Genomic DNA, 14,575 nt, shown 5'->3' with positions numbered 1-14,575 from the left:
TTGAAAGTGAACTGACAGAGACAGAAGCTTATGGGCAAGGAGACTGAATGTCAAAGAAGAAATTTACACAACGCCCCTTTCTTCCACACAAGTGACTCCATGGCTACGTCTACACGGGGATGCTACATCGAAATAGCTTATTTCGATGTAGCGACATCGAAATAAGCTATTTCGATTAATAGCGTCTACACGTCCTCCAGGGCTGGTGCCATCAACGTTCAACGTCTACGTTGGGCAGCACTACATTGAAGTAGGCACTGCAGGAGAGCGTCTACACACCAAAGCAGCCCAAATCGAAACAAGGGTGCCAGGAACACCTGCAGACAGGGTCACAGGGCAGATTAGCACTTCCAGGGCAACAGCAAGCCGCTCCCTCAAAGGGCCCCTCTCAGACACACGCAGCCTGCACAGCACGCGGTCTGCAGAGCCACAAGCACGCACACCCCGTGGAAGCAGCATGGACCCCCAGCAGCAGCAGCAGCAGCAGCAGCACCAGCAGCCAGAGGTCCACACACCCGCCCCTGCAGGACTAGTGCTTGACCTGCTTATTGCCATGCAGGAGGCAGCTGACCATCTTTTATTTGAGGAAGATTAGCTGCCCCCAGGGGATGAGGAAGCAGCCCCAGACCTTGCTGTCCTCCCAGCCCCACACCCCACCCCGCCGCTGGCTGTGGAGCTACTCCACGAGCACGGACTTGTGGGAGCGGCTGGTGCTCGGCAAGTGGGACAACGACCGCTGGCTCCAGAATTTCCGGATGAGCTGGCAGACATTTCTGTAGCTCTGCCAGTGGCTCACCCCTGCCTTACGGCACCAGGACACCTCCATGCGATGTGCCCTCACCGTCAAAAAAATGGGTCGGCGTCGCTGTCTGGAAGCTGGCCACTCGAGACAGCTACCGATCCATAGGGCAGCAGTTCGGCGTGGGCAAGGCCACCGTCAGAGCTGTCCTCATGGAGGTAAGAGGACCCAGGGAGGCGGGGGGAGCCCTGGGGGGGGAGGCCCCGGGGGAAGGGGGGGAGCCCGGGGGTGGAGGGCCAGACACACCCTGCACACCCCTCACCGGTGCTCTCTCATGTCCTTCCCCTGCAGGTCATCCACGCAATCAATGCCCTGCTCCTCCACAGGCTCGTGCAGCTTGGGGACCCAGATGCTGCCATCGTGGGGTTTGCCAGCCTGGGCTTCCCAAATTGCTTTGGGGCTCTGGATGGGACCCATATCCCCATCCATGCCCCGGAGCACAGTGGAGGACGCTTCCTGAATAGGAAGGGCTACCATTCTGTGGTCCTCCAGGCCTTGGTGGACAGCCAGGGCCACTTCCTGGACATTTATGTTGGCTGGCCTGGCAGCACCCACGACGCCCGGGTGTTCAGAAATTTGGGCCTGTGCCGCCGGCTGGAGGCGGGGACCTACATCCTCCAGTGGGAGATCCCTTTGGGGGACACCACCATGCCCCTCTGCGTCGTTGCAGACACGGCATACCCCTTCCGGCCCTGGCTCATGCACCCCTACATGGGCCATGTCACAGCCAGCCAGGAGCAGTTCAACACGTGCTTGAACCATGCGTGCCAGGTGGTCGAGCGCACTTTCGGCCGCCTCAAAGGGCGCTGGAGGTGTCTCCTCACCCGCCTGGGTGCAGGCCTCACCAACATCCCCCAGGTTGTGGGCTCATGCAGCGCACTCCACAACCCGGTGGAGAGCAAGGGAAAGGCCTTCTTCCAGGGCTGGGCTGCGGAGGCTGGCAGGGCTGACGTCCAGCCACCCACTGTCCCCAGTCGCCAGGTCAACCCTGAGGCCCTGAGGACCCATTTTGACCAGGCTGCGGGGTGAACGCTGGCAGGGCCAGCTGTGGGTGAGCCACGCACTGCACCCCCCCATTCGTCCACAACACACCCTACCCCCACGCCCACACCACAGAGCACACACCCCCACACTTTTCTTTGAAATAAATGGAAATGTTGTTTCAAACAAAACAGTGCAACCTCTTCTTATTAACAGAAGAAAAGGGGGGAACTATTTTCATGGTGGGGCAGCTCAGCTACTAAAACAGGGCTCCAACAAAAACTATTTACAAATGGGGGAATATGTACAAAGGAGGGGGGGTGCCACATCCTCGGCCCCACACCCTAATATCCAGCACCCGGTGTTGGGGGGCACGATCCACGTCTCGGCCGGAGCCCTGGTCGAGGCTGGGTGGGGGCCAGGAGAACGGGGAAATACGGCCGGCCGGTGTCTGCAAGCCCATGGTCCCCCTTGGCAGCAGGCCCCAGGGTGGCAGACGGTGGAGGGATGGCAGGCAGAGCGGCGGGCGGCACGGCAGGGGGGGCCAGGTGTTGTGCAATGCGACTGAAAGTGCGCATGAAGGCCCCCCATGCCTCCTGGCGCCAGGCCAGCGCTCACTCCTGGAGCTCTAGACGCCGCTTCTCCACCTACAGGCGCCACTCCGACACCTCCAGCTGACGCGGGAGGGTCGCAAGCAGCTGGGGGTCCGTGGCCGTCCACAGGTGGCTCCTCCGTCGACCTCGTCCTGGGACTGGTCGGTGCTCCGCCGAGGGGCTGGCCTGCTGGGATGTCCCCGGTGGGCTCTCCAGGACCACGGACACCTCGCCGGTGCTCTCTGGGCCCTCCGATGGTGCAGCTGCGGAACACAGGGGGGGATGAAGAGTGGAGACAGCCATTAGTGTGGGGCCTGACCCGTGGCCCTTGTCTCCCCACCCCTCTGCTGCTGGTTCTCCATCCCCATCCCCCGGAGATGCTGATGATGATGATGGGTGTCCCCCCCCCACCCACCCTCGGGGACCCTAGGTTCCACTCCCCTCATCCCCAGGGATGGGGCATGGCGCTGTCCTGCTGGGGGGCAGGGGCTGATGCACTCTTCTGAGGGACATGCCACTGCTGTCCTTGGGGCCATGGTCATCTGGGCACGTGGAGGGCCCTGGTCATGTCTCTTGTCCCCACCCCTTAACCCCAGGGGTGTGCACCGGGGGGGATACATACCTGATGGTCCGCTCCCACGGTCAGGGGACACCTATTGGGCGGACGCCCTGCTGGAGCTGCGGGACGGGAGGGTGACGCGGAGCCCCCTGTCGCTGGAGGAGTCCCCCTCCTCCTCCTCCGGCATCCCAGGGGTGGGCTCCTTGGGGGGCCCCTGGGGTGCAGGGCTTGCCTCCAGGGTGAACTCCATCTCCGGGGCCTGCTGGGGCTCATCAGCTGAGGTGTCAAGAGTGGCTGTGGGGGAGGAGGTGTACCGGGGGCCCAGGATGGACCTGCGCTCCCTGTAAAAGGGGCAAGTGGCGGGGGCGGCCCCAGATCAGCTGGCCGCACCCCAGGCCCGGGCATAACCTTGCTGCAGCTCCTTGACCTTACTCCTGACGTGGTCAGGAGTGTGGGCAGGGTGACCCCGGGCAGCCAGGCCCTCGGCCAGCTGAGCGAACGCATCCGTGTTTCACCTCTTGCTCCCCATTACCTGGAGCACCTCCTCCTCGCCCCAGAGCTCCAGCAGGTCCCGGATCTTGGCCTCCGTCCAGGAGGGGCCCCACTGCCTCTTTCCCCGCTGGCTGCCAGCCTGGGAGCCCTGGCTCCCCTTGGAGGGGGTGCCCTGGGGGCGCTTGGGGGGCTGGCTGGCTGCCATCACCGCAGGGTGTTGGGCTGCGGCTGCTGCAGGCGTGCAGGCTGAGCACGTGGCAGTGCTGCTGCCTGCACGCACTCTCAGCTTCCTGCACAGCAACTCAGGGGGCGGGGAGCTTTAAGGGGCTGCTGCACGCGGCGACCATAGAGCTCAGGGGCTGGAGAGAGCGTCTCTCAACCCCTCAACTGATGGCCACCATGGTGGACCCCGCTATTTCGATGTTGCGGGACGCGCATCATCTACACGTGCCCTACTTCAACATTCAACATCGAAGTAGGGCGCTATTCCCATCTCCTGTTGGGGATAGCGACTTCGACATCTCGCTGCCTTACGTCGATTTCAACTTCGAAATAGCGCTCGCCACATGTAGAAATTGGCACTTCGAAATTCAAAGTAGCTGGCTCATGTAGACACGGCTCATATGACCTCAAGTGACTCTCTTAGAAAAAAAATATACCAGGACCCTGAGGTAGCTCTCAGATTCCTCTGTAGAGCCCTAAACATTATGCTCTAGCAAGAGTAAAGGGTGACAGGTCATTGCTCTCCCCATAAAGCAGCCTCAGGGAGGAATTATGACACAAAACATCATCATTCCTTTCCCAGTTCCCTTTTGCTGCAGAGTCAGGCGGTGGATTATGTTACTGAAGCACTGGAAAGCAAGCAATTTGCTGGCCAACAAGCGCAAATGCAGAAGCAAGGCTTAACCTACTCCTTACCTCATCACTCTTTTGCTCACAGAGTACCTAAGCAGCAAGGGCTACCATACAGGCCCATACCAGGCACAGGTGGCAGGTATAAGAGGCAACAGGAAGCAATGCTCCTCATGCCACCCAACCCTGAATCCTGCACCCCCACATCCCCAGCTCACTGTCCTGAGCCTCCCTTACTCCATCCCATAATTCTGAAGTATTTCAACCCATCCAAGGAAGGAAAATCTTAGAGGGAACACTGCTCCCCTGCCCTGCATACTGTCAGGACAGCCCCCAGCATATGCATGGGCATGGGGGCAGCTAAGAGAGCCCCAGGTGTGCAGCAGCCAGGACCCTTTCTATTATAATAGGCTCTCTCCTAAAATCCTTAAGACAGGTTGTGTAGGAGTGGGGCATAGGGCAGCAGTTCCACTCCTTTGCAAGAATGAACAGAAACCAGGTCCTACACCACCAGAGTATTGAATTTGGAATTGTATACAGATGGATCTCGCTCTGTCCAGCGACTCAAGCCCTTCCGGCACAGAGAATCTCTTGCAGTTTTACTGTATAATTTTCTGAATCAATGTTTACATTCTGATACAGGTTGATCTTCTCCAGTCCAGCTTTCTCTGATCTGGCAACATCTGTGGGCCAGCATGATTTTGGTTAGCCGGATGTCCACTTATTATGGGTGTGACCAAGTTTCCTGGGGTCCCATAAAGTTTGTGTATAGCCACCAGTCCTGGCTCTTTACACTGTTATTTAGATGTAATTTACCCCTTTATGGCTGTATCTACACTTGCATTCCTCTGTCAAAAGAGGAATGCAAATAAGGGAAATCAAAAATGCCAATGGAGTGCACATTTACATACCTGGCACCTTGTTTGCATATTCTTCTTTCAAAAGAGCTTCTTTAAAAAAAAAAGAAAAGCGGTGTAGACACGGCTCTTTCAAAAGTAAACCCCATCTTTTTTATGGGAAGAAGGGTTCTTTCAAAGATGGGGTTTACTTTTGAAAGAGCTGTGTCTACACTGCTTTTCTTCACTCAAATGAAGAATATGCAAATGAGGTATCAGACATGTAAATCTGTGTCATTTGCATTTTTGATTTTCCTCATTTGTGCGCCTCTTTCAAAAGAGGAATGCTAGTGTAGACACAGTGCATGTGTTCTAAGCGTACGCTCAGGACCTTACCTGTGCCAAACCAAGAATTTACAGAGCTGAGGGTACTGGATGAGAGAGGTTCAATCTGTACCACAATTTACAGACACTTGTACAGCATACCATAGTGTCAACATGGAAGGAGACTATTAAACCCACATAGGCTTTTACTGGAAACAATGCTGTTTTGTTAAAAAAATCCTAACCTATGTAGCTGTTTTGATACTAAAATAAAATAAAAATAATACAAGTGGCATTTTGAATACAGAGGGAATGCTGCCAACATAAAATCCAAAATCTGAATCTGGCCCCTAGTATCATCTTTACACCTGAATTTCTTCAGTCCTAATTGGCCAACTTTTAAATGATACATTGTTTATAATTTTTCCCTCTCTTTCTTTCTATTATAATAGGTTCTCTCTTAAAATCCTTAAGACAGTTTCCTTGTCCTCCAGGGATTTGGAATGTAAGCACTGGACTCTTGTATCACACATTCTTCAGGCACGAAACATAGCACATGCATTTTTCTGGAGGGCTGAGAGGATGACGTGGGAGAGGGAGCAGATTTCCATCAGTAATTATGTGTAATGGATGACCACTGTGTGACCACACTCGTAATTCACTCGTAGGGCTTCACTGTTGTTCAAACATTACTTAAGTAGCCTCACAAGTGATAAACATTGTGTGTTAGAAGCGGGCAAAGCCAGCTAGATCACAGGCTATTACAGAATCCCAGTTATACCACAACAGCCTCAGAGGTTTGGCAGATTAGCACTATTTGTATATTGCACCGAGTTATGTTCTTCTAAAACAGATTTGCAGCAATTTTTCAATGCAATAGAGGGGCAGCAGGTTTGCAAAAATTCAGTGGTGCCCAGAACCCACACCCCTTCACTCAAAACTCCCTCCCCATCCCATGTACCTAAAGTTCTGGGAGGAGGTTTGGGTGAGGGATGGGCTCAGCCTCTGGAAGGTAATTTGTGTGCTGTGTGCAGGCTCTGGACTTGGGCTGGTACAGAGGGTGGGGGTGCAGGGTGCAGGCTGTGGGAGGGAGTTTGGGTGCTGGGTGCAGACTCCTGGCTGGGGCAGGGGATGGGGTGTAGGTTGCAGGCTCTGGAAGGGAGTTTGGGTGCTGAAAGATAAAGGGATTGGGTTGTGGGAGGAAATGTAGGTGTGAGAGGGGATCTGGACGCTGGTCTGCGTTGGGGTGGGGGTGAGGGTGCAGGAAGGGTGCGAGCTGTAGGTTTTGGGAGGGAGTTTGAGGACTGAAGGCAGGCAGAGAGGTGCGGGAGGAGTCTACGCTCTGGGAGGGATTGAGGTGGGTGGGGGGTGCAGGGGCACAGTGCTTACCTTGGGCACCTGAGCACAGGGAGCTGAGGTCTCCACATGCTACTGCCTGCAACAATGACTCCATAGCTTCCAAACGGCTGCAGGGGCACTCTGGGCAGGGACAGTGAATGGAGACCCTCCCCTGCGGGGCTGATACACTGCCAGTGGTGGTCAGGGGACACACCAATAGTGAGCAAGTTGGGGTAGCAGGTGGGGCTGTGGGAGAGACCTGGCCCCAAATTTTGGTGGAGCAGGACCCCCAGACCTATGCTGCGGTGTAAGCACATAAAGTAATATTTACACAGAGCAGAGATCCATTAAGTTGCTTCTCACCCAATCTAGCCACAAATTACATGGAAAAAAAACACATCAGCAGTGTCCTCCTCTCCTCTCCAGCCAGTAGTCACATCACCCTGACATGAATGCAACACACAGAGATGTAAGGCCTTTATCGAAGAATGTTCTACTGTCATTTCACTTGTGAGTTCTGTGCTCAACACGAGGCTCCTTTTGAATGGATATGTTGTACATTTGCTGCCATGGCTTCAACTAGCTTCACCTTTAAATTTATTAGCAAGAACATTTAAAATACATTAAAAAGTGTAAAGGTAGCTGTTGCTGTTTTTATTTTATTTAAATATATTTGTGCCTTCCCTCTCCAATCACTTGAACACAATTGTACGAAGCTCACAGAACTGGTCATGTACAAATTATTGTTTGTTTTATGCAGACTTGACTGATACGATAACTCCTAAAAGCCAAATTCTGAGATCAGGCTTTTAACAGCAACAACATCAGTTGCTGCCAGAGCCATTTGCCTCCTCTGTTTTGAAATGTCAAGTTGGTTTGAAAGACAGCAAAAAGCCAGTTCTTTGGAAAAAAAAAACAAAACAAAACAAAATAAAACCTGAAGTGGGCTATTTTGTGATACCAACTACTGACCACAAATTTTGCAGTTTGCTGCAAATTACAGGCCCCCAAAGACATGGCTAATATCGACATTCTCTCTTGTTTGTGAAATACTGTTACAGAGTTCATGCACTCAGGCAGTAGAAAATATCCCTGACATGATGCAGAATCCTTGAGCCATCACTTCTCATAGCACCCTGCATTTGTTGAAGAATAAGAACTGGGGGAAGGGATTGATGTGTTCATAGGCACAAGGGGCATTTAGGCTCCTAATGCTCATGTCAAGTCAGGGGCTGTTGGGTACCGAACTTCTTTCTGTGCCTTTAAAAATATCTCTTCCCACACCACCACCCCGTTCAGTTCTAAGATATCATGACCATGTAAATATTTCCTTTTGCAAATATTCTTGAAACCCAAAATCACCCAACCAAATCAGTGTAGATAAGACAATTAAAAGGGCTACAACCAGGAATGCCAAAACAAGTTGGAGCAGAGTGGCATGGCCTTCCCACTTTTTACCAGCTGTAAATGTGAGTGACATGGGAGAAAGGCTAGACAGCGGCAAGCAGAGGATGGGGTCTTGGGAGGAAGAATGGTTTGGGGGCAGGGCCTCAGGTGAAGGGGTGGCAGGAGGGGTGGGGCATTGGTTCAGGTAGCGGTGGCCCTCCACTTTTAGGGAATTTCTGCCCCTGCTGCCTACAATCACTGTTAAAGCAAGTTTGTTGTTTTCATGATCACTACAGACATATTTGAACCAGCTGCAAGAGCTTGCAGGGGTGGACAACAGAGCTCTTCACTGGGTGTGTTCTCTCCATGAGGTCCTGGAGAGTACAGCTCACAAGCATCCTCCATCCTTTCATGCCTTCCAGTAAAAGGCTCAAAGATGTAGCAATGGGATCTCACAGAAGCATAGAACTGTACGCCTGATCCTTGAGAAGTTATGAGGACCCTCTTCCTGCTCAGTGGCAGGACCAAGAAAACTTAGACCAATGCTGACAGATCTTAATAGCTTCCTGTGATGGGGATTTAAAAACTTCCCTTGGAAGTCTATTCCAGCGGTTAACCACCTTTACACATAGAAAGTTTTTTCTCAATATCTAACCTACATCTCTCTTGCTGCAGATGGAGCCCATCACTGCTTGTCCTATCGGCAATGGATACAGACAACCATTGAGCAAAATCCATTTTCTACCAGCCCTTCATGCATGTGGGGACTGTTATTTCCCCCTCTCGGTGTTCTCTCTTTCTTGATCTTTACATTTTTGTTGCTTTCCCCTGGAATTTTCTCCAATTTCTCTCCACCTTCCCAAAACAGGGTGCCCAGAACTGGACACTACTCCAGCTGAGGCCCCACCAGTGCAGAGTAAAGAGAGACAATTACCCAGTCTGTCTTCCATTCAGCATTCCTCTGAATATCCCCCAGAATTACAGTCGGTTTATTTGCAACTACATCAAATTGTTGACCCATGCTCAATTCGTAATCCACTATAACCCTCAGATACCTTTCAGCAGTACTGCCACATAGTCAATTATGCCCCATTTTGTAGTTGTGTGCTTGATCTGGCCGTCCTTAGCATAGTGCTTTGCACTTGTCTTTACTGAACTTCATCTTTTAAGACCAATTCTCCAGCTTGCCAAGGTCTTTTGAATTCTAATTCTGTTCTCCTAAGTACTTGTAACACTTTCCAGCTTGGTGTCACCTGCTGATTTTACGAGTATAATCTCCACTCCAGTTTCTGAGTCATTAATGAAAATACTGGATAGTAACAGACCAAGGACTGCCTCTACAGGACTCTACTCTATAAGCTAACCCAGTGAACTATTGATAACTTTTGAGTATGGTATTTTAGTCACTTGTGCACCCATTATAGTAATTCCACCTAGACCACATTTCCCTATTGCTTATGAAAATTTTGTGCCAGACCAAGTTATAAACCCTACTAAAATGAAGATATATCATGTGTACTGCTTGCCCTATGGGTCAGTAACCCTGTCAATGAAGGAAACTAGGATGGTTTGGCATGATCTGTTCCTGACAAATCCATGCAGGCTATTTCTTACAATTCTAGTATCCTCCAGGTTCTTGCAAATTAATTATTTGATAATTTGTTTCAACACCCTTCCAGGTATCAAAGTTAGACTTACTGATGTATAATTCCCTAGCTCCTCTCTGTTCTCTTCTCTGGTCTTCTGGGATCTCACCTGTTCTCTGGGAATTCTCAAAGGTAATTTCTAACAATTCTGAGATTGCTTCAGCTGGTTACCTAAATACACTATGATAAATTTCAGCACGACCTGCCAACTTGAATAAATCTACTTTATCTAATAGTTGCTAACTGTTCCTTTCCCTAATTTTGACACACAGTCTTTCCCCTGCACTGTTCATATTGCTTGTGTTCACAGTCTGGTCATTATTTACCTTTTGACGACTGAAGCAAAATAGACATTAAGCAACTCTGCTCTCTTGGGCTGGGTCGACACGTGCCCCTTCGTTTCGAAAGGGGCATGTTAATAAGCAGGTTTGAAATATGTTAATGAGGTGCTGCAATGAATATGCAGTGCCTCATTAGCATAATGGCATCCGCGGTGATTCAGAAGTGCGGCTTTTCGAATCGCGCACCGCCCGTGGAGACGGGACCTTCTGAAAGGACCCCCCCCCCAGTTTTCGAAAGCCCTTCTTCCTATCTGGTGATCAGAAGAAGGGCTTTTGAAAACTGGGGGGGGGTCCTTTTGGAAGGTCCGTCTCCACAGGCGGCGCGCGATTCGAAAAGCTGCACTTTCGAATCGTCGCAGCCGCCATTATGCTAATGAGGCACTGCATATTCATTGCAGTGCCTCATTGGCATATTTCAAACGTGCTCATTAACATGCCCCTTCCGAAAGAAAGGGGCACGTGTCGACCCAGCCTTGATGTCATAAGTCATTAGCTCTCCTTCCCATACTAAGTGGAGGACCTACACTTTCCTTCATTTTTTTTTTTGCTCCCGAGCTATTGAAAAAACGTCTTATTGTCTTTGGTGTCTCTGGCTCTGTGTAACTCATTCTATGTCTTACTCTTTCCATGTTTATTCCCAAATGGTTTCACTGTTTGTGCTGCAGTGTCAGAATGTGCCACTGATATTAAGTTCTCTGTCTGTTTTGCATTCCACAGTCTTGTTGCTGTCCCAAATCCAAATTCATCTGCCATTACTGACATCAATAACACCAAACCAGAGATAAATTTGCCACACAAGTATACAGGCAGGGATCATGATGAAAATAAACTGACTAATGCTCAGCCCAGATAGGAGAAGATGTAAGGAGGGGAAGGGGAAATAGGAAGAGAGACACAGGACATTTATTGCACCCATCAATAGAGAGCAGTTAGGCACAGATGTGGCTCACAGTGTTTACTTCAAATGCTGCATGCCAGGGGACTGCTCCTTTTTTTCTCTCATGTAATATCACATTGCCAACCCACACATTTGTTGCCTGGATCAGCTGCAGTAAATCAGCCTGGTCAGGAGGAGTCTGTAGGTCTATACTATGAAATTAGGTTGTAAGTATTAAGGTTGATTTTCTAGCACCCACTTTTGTAGAGAGTGAGCATGTCCACGCTGGCACCTGAAGTCAATGGAGTGCTTCCCCGTTAGAATGAGGCAGCTTTGACTCTCAGCAATGCACTGTGAGTACCTATCCCACAGTTCCTGCTGCCCCGTTGCATCATGGGTTTCTGTCCCAGTGTGTGATGGGCCAAAAATGTGCTGCTGGTCATTCTGGGGATGTGTTGTCAGCTTCCCACAGGGCACTTGTCTCCTCGCCCTCCCTTTGGAAAGCAACAGCAGAAAGAGTTTTCATGCCCTTTTTCCATATCCTACCAAATGCCATTATAAGGCTAGCATGGAACCCCCTACAGTTTAAAACTGTTGTGGGCAGTTTTATAAGCACCTCAGACATTGGACTGTGGTATGTGCAGAGCCAAAGCAGCCATCAGAGTGATGAAGACTCCATGGAGGACACAGACATGTACAAATGTGAGACACTGGAGAGGAAAAATGGGGAGATGCTGGCTGCACTCAATGCTTTGTACACTGTGGAGCACCAGTTCTGGTGCCGTGAAACAAGTTCAGACTCATGGGACCCCATTGTTCTGCAGGCATGAGTTGAGCAGCAGTCACTACAAACCTTGCGCATGAGTAAGGCCTCTTTCATGGAACTTTGCAAATTGTTTCTCCTGCCCTGAAGTGCTGCGATACCAAAATGAGACCTACTCTGACAATTCAGAAGTGTGAGGCAACAGCTCCGTGCAAGCTTGCAATGCCAGACAGCTACCAGTCACTGGACAATTCATTTGGAGTGAGCAAATCTATAGTGGGGGCTGCCCAGTGACCAGGTAGCCAAGGCAATCAATACCCTTCTGCTACAAAAGACAGTGACCCTGGGAAATGTGCAGGACATACTAAACAGTTTTGCCACGTTAGGGTTCCCCAACTGTGGTGGGGAAACAGATGGAAGTCACATCCCTATCCTGGTACCAGAACACCTGGCCACAGAGTCCCTAAACCACAAGGGGTCCTTCTCTATGGTGTTCCAGGCATTGGTAGATCACAAGGATAGTTTCACTGACATCAGTGTGGGGTGGTCCGGAAAAGTGCATGATACGCTCATTTTTAGGAACTCTGGTGTGTTCAGAAAGTACAGAATGGAACTTTCTTGTCAGATCAGAAAATCCCCATTGGAGATGCAGAGATGTCAATAGTGATCTTAAGTGATCAAATTTACCCCTTGCTCCCTTGGCTCATGAAACCATACACAGGCAGCCTGGCCTGCAGTAAGAAGACGCTCAACTAGAGGCTGAGCAAGTGCAGAATGGTAATAGAATGTGCCTTTAGCCATTTAAAAGCCAGGTTCAGGAGCTTTCTGACTTCGTTAGACCTCAGTGAAGGTAACACTCCCCTTGTAGTGGCAGCCTGCTCTGTACTTTATAATTTATGTGATACGAAGGGGAAAATTTCATACCAGGCTGCAGACATAAAGCAAATCACCTGGCCAGTAACTATGATGAGCCAAACACCAGGGCAATACGGACAGCACAGCCCAAAGTGTCAATAGTGAATTTTAAAACTGTGACTGGTCTAGCATTTGCTTAGCTGGGAAATCATTTTGGACAATTCCTTCTGTTCACAATAAAAGCAGTTAAAGACAGCTAGGAGTTAGTCTCTATGCTGTAATGTTCCATGGCTGGACAAAGCAGTTTCTCATTTGTGAGAGCATACCTTCATGATTTGTTCCCAAGAAGAGGCCTCATCAGCACTGTAATTGAGCCTTCAAATTAACTGCTTTCTGCTCTTATTTTTAAATTTTTTCAGGCAGTTATGAAAATGGCATCTACTTTGCATTACTCTCTTTTTAATTCAGTATCTAGCTACTCTGAGTATGTGGCTCTTTGCACACAGAACTGTATTTCCAAACCCGCCTCTGAAGCAGTACAAAAGCCAGGGGAATCAGAAGTAACAAAGACAGAGAACTGACAGAGAGGGAAACAGCCTGGGTGTGAACTGGAGGTTTTGGGGTATGGGAGATAAAAATATGGAACAGATATTTTTTAGGGAGGGCACACAGAGAGGGATTGTTAGGGAGCCTCGCCATTCAGATCTTGGTTGACATCTGTCATTTAGTAAGGCATGTCTTCCCCTTTCTCCATGTGTCCTTGTACACCCATGTGCCCTTGCACTCCCTCTACTATTCCCGAGTCCCTGCACCCCAATCAGTCACCCCATGTGTACCTGCACCTCCTCCTCCAATCCTCATGCATCCCTGAGGACCCTCAACAAGTCCCCTCCCCCTCCATCCCTGCCCCCTGTATTTCTGTATCTCCTAAGCCAGTCTTTCCCAATATGGATCCACATCTCCTCCCCACACCCCATCCTCACGTGTCTCTGTGACTCTTCAGCCACTCCCATGCCCCCATGTGGCTCTGCACCTTCCCCTCCATGACTGCAAATGACCCTGCACCTTCATTCCTATTCTACCCTGCCCCAGTCTATCCTTCACCAAAAGCCCATATGAACAACAATCTGTGGCCCCAGGCTCACATAGTGTGTTCCTCTATAGGCAACCTCTTCCCTTCTCTGTCAATAGGAGAGGCTGCTCATGTCTGGGAGTGACTGTTCTGTTCTAGTGCCCCAGTGGCAGATGGAACTGCAGCAACTTTCCAGCAGAAGTTATTTTCAGTGGGAAAAAATGTGTGGCATATTAATTATGCACATGCACACTGCTGCAGAATTCCCCAGGATTAGGAGCTCAAGTTTTATGAATGCAGCCTGTGCAGTTGAAAGGTAGAGAAGAAGGAGGATGGGGAGCAGGGCAGTAGGGGGTTAGGGAGCACAGCCAGATAGCTCAGCTATGCCACGATCCTGTATCTGTTTGAGACTCCACAACAGTCCTGCATTGGCTAAGAGAATGAACCTTGAAACTTTGAATACATGTATAAATTTATTTCCATAACAGTGATGGCACCCCACCTTAGCATGACACAGCTATCAACTTTTCATAAAGTTACTTATGCTACAAGATCTAGAGATGCAACTAAGAAGTGGAGTTCTTTAGCTTCTTTTTCATTCCTCTGTGCTGTGGTGGGGATCTCACTGAAACTTCCATGAAAGTGCTCTAAAATCCTCTCCTGAAGGTTTCTTGGGATGACCATCTTATTTCTTCCTGTCTGGAAGGATGCCTTCCCATGCCACTCAGCTATAACTTCACCAGGCACCATTGCACTAAGCAAGCTAGCAGCATACAGACCCAGAATACCAGCAGCAGCTGTGCTCTGTGTCATTGTCAGCCTGAAGGTTGAGAGATCAACTAAAATCACCACTGCTTGGGG

This window comes from Carettochelys insculpta, chromosome 6 (genome assembly GCF_033958435.1).
Source record: "Carettochelys insculpta isolate YL-2023 chromosome 6, ASM3395843v1, whole genome shotgun sequence".
Lineage (NCBI taxonomy): Eukaryota > Metazoa > Chordata > Testudines > Carettochelyidae > Carettochelys > Carettochelys insculpta.
Note: the sequence above shows the minus strand (reverse complement) of the source record.